Source organism: Portunus trituberculatus, chromosome 5 (genome assembly GCF_017591435.1).
Source record: "Portunus trituberculatus isolate SZX2019 chromosome 5, ASM1759143v1, whole genome shotgun sequence".
Classification (NCBI taxonomy): Eukaryota; Metazoa; Arthropoda; class Malacostraca; order Decapoda; family Portunidae; genus Portunus; species Portunus trituberculatus.
Genome location: NC_059259.1, coordinates 7722296 through 7724795, shown reverse-complemented (window position 1 = coordinate 7724795; position 2500 = coordinate 7722296). Strand labels below are relative to the sequence as shown.

Sequence of the window (2500 nt, the reverse complement as noted above, 5' to 3'; positions counted from 1 at the left end):
AGGAGGAGATGGTGTAGGATGGGTGTAGGAGTCCTTTTGGGGATTGTAGGATGCTAAAGAAGGTGTAGGATTGGTGTAGGAGTTCTTTTTGGAGGTGTAGGAATGAGTAGTGGATGTAGGATTAGTGTGGGAGTCCTTTTTGGGAGGTGTAGAAAAGAGGAGAGGGTGTAGGATAGGTATTGAAGTCCTTTTAGGGTGTAGGAAGCAGTGTGTTAGTGTAGGATACGTGTAGAGAGAGCAGGATGAGAATAAAGAAACATAAAAATAGGATAATTTCATAGGTGGGAAGGCAAAAGTGTAGGAAACGTCTAGGAAGGAGGAGACCAGTGCAGGATGTCCGTAGGAGTGTAGAAGAGAAGGATGCAGCGTAAGAAGGAAGAAGGAAGGAAGGTGGGAGTGTAGGATTCAAGGATACAGCATAGGAAATAAGAAGGAAGGAATGTAGAAGTGTAGGACTGAAGGATACAGCGAAGGAAACTAGAAAGGAGAGGGTTAGGAGTGTAGGATAGAAGGACACAACAAAATAAGCAAGAAGGAAGGAAAGTAGGATTATAAAAAGAGACAGGAAGATTATAGGATTCAATTTAGGGTGAAACTGAAGGATAAAAACACCAAGAAAGGAAAGGAGAGAGTGTAGGAATCATGTAGGAAAGAAGGCAGTGGTGTTGGAAGCGTTTAGGAAGCCGCCAGGAAGGAAAACAATGGTGTAGGATGTAAAGTGAAGTATAGGACCCGTGCAGGAACCTCTCTTAGGATACATTTTGGCAAGGAGAAAAGAGGGGCGCTGGCACTTAGGCTAGGCACCGTTGCAGGATACAGGAAGCCGTTGTGTGCGCGGTAAAAGCAGAAGGTAACGAACCGGGGCACTCCTGTTGTGGGTTTAGGAGGTAACCAGTGTGCCTTTGTGGTCTGGTTGGCTTACATTTAGCTCTTGTTTGGCTTGGTAAGGTTAGGTTAGAGTTAGGTTAGGTTAGGTTAGTTAGGTTAAGTTAGAGTTGGCTTAGGTTGGGTTAGGTTACGTTAGGTTAGGTAAAGTTTAGTTAGGGTTAGTCTTTGTTAGGGTAGGTAGGTTAAGTTAGGTTAGGGCTGTTAAATTAGGTTAGGTTAGGTTAGTGCTACGTTAGGTCAAGTTAGGTTAGGGCTGGTCTTTGTTAGGTTAGGGTTGGTTAGGTTAAGTTAGGTTAGGTTAGGACTGTGTTAAATTAGGTTAGGTTACGTTAGGTTAAGTTTGGTTGTTTTTACTGTTTGTGTTAGAAAAAATGAGTTCTTGCTAGGTTAGGTTAGGTTAGGTAAAGTTACGTTAGGTTAAATTAAGTAGATATTTAGTGTTAGTGTTGGAGTGAGTTCAAGTTAGATTATCTTTAGTTAGGGCTTTGTTAGAATAGGTTAGGTTAAGTTGGGTTAAATAAAGTCGTAGTTTTTACTCTTAGGTTAGAAAAAAATTAATTCTCGTTAGGTTAGGTTAGGATAAGTTAGGTTAAATAAAGTGGTTGTTTTTATTGTTAGGTTAGAAAAAAAAATGAATTCTTGTAAGGTTAAGTTAGGTTAGGTTAAAGTCGTTTTTACTGTAAGATTAGAAAAAAAAAATTATTGTTAGGTCGTGGTAGATTAGGTTAGGTTAAATAAAATGGCTGTTTTTACTGTTAGATTATAAAAAAAAGAATTCTTGTCAGGTTGTGCTAGGTTAGGTTAGGTTAGGTTAGGTTTGGTTAAATAAAGTGATTGTTTTATTATTAGGTTAGAAAAAAATGAATTCTTGTTAGGTTAGGTTAGATTAAAGTAGTTTTTACTGTTAGATTAGAAAAAAAAATGTGTTAGGTTGTATGAGGTTAGGTTAGATTAAATAAAGTAGACGTTTTTACTGCTAGGTTAGAAAAAAATGAATTCTTGTAAGGTTTTGCAAAGTTAAGTTAGGTTAGATTAGGTTAGATTAAATAAAGTAGCTGTTTTTTTTACTTAGATTAGAAAAAAATATGTTAGATTAGGTTTCGTTCAAATTAGGTTAAGTTAGATCATATTTGTAATTTGTAATGGTTAATTTTTTGTGAGATAAAGTTCAGTTAGGTTGAATTAAGTGGTTTCAACTGTTAGTCTAGTAAAAATTTAGTTTAAGTTCGATTAGTTTCAGTTTTAGTTAGGTTAGATTGAGTTAGTATTCTATAAATGGTTAGTTTGGGGGATTAGATTCCACTAGTTAAGGTTTGGCTGAATTAGAAAAGGAATGGATATAGAAGAAAAAAAAATAGCATAACATAAAGAAAGGAACGAAAAGAGATAGAGAGAAAATGAAAATAAGAAACGAAAAATAGAACAAAACACACAAAAAAACAAAAAAGAAACAAGACATAAAAATGATAAATAACAATAGAAAAACCGAATGAAGAAATGGAAGAGAAGGTAGAAGAGAACAAGGAAGAGGAAATTTGATAAAGGAAAGATCTGATGCACGGACGAAGGGAGAAAGTTATGATGAGGATAGGGAGAGAAGATAGGAGGAGGG

At 36.1% G+C, this 2500-nt stretch overlaps 1 pseudogene; it reads left to right on the top strand.

The window, feature by feature from the left end:
* The window catches only part of LOC123514920, a 205384-nt pseudogene that overhangs the window by 86214 nt on the left and 116670 nt on the right, over window positions 1–2500 (top strand).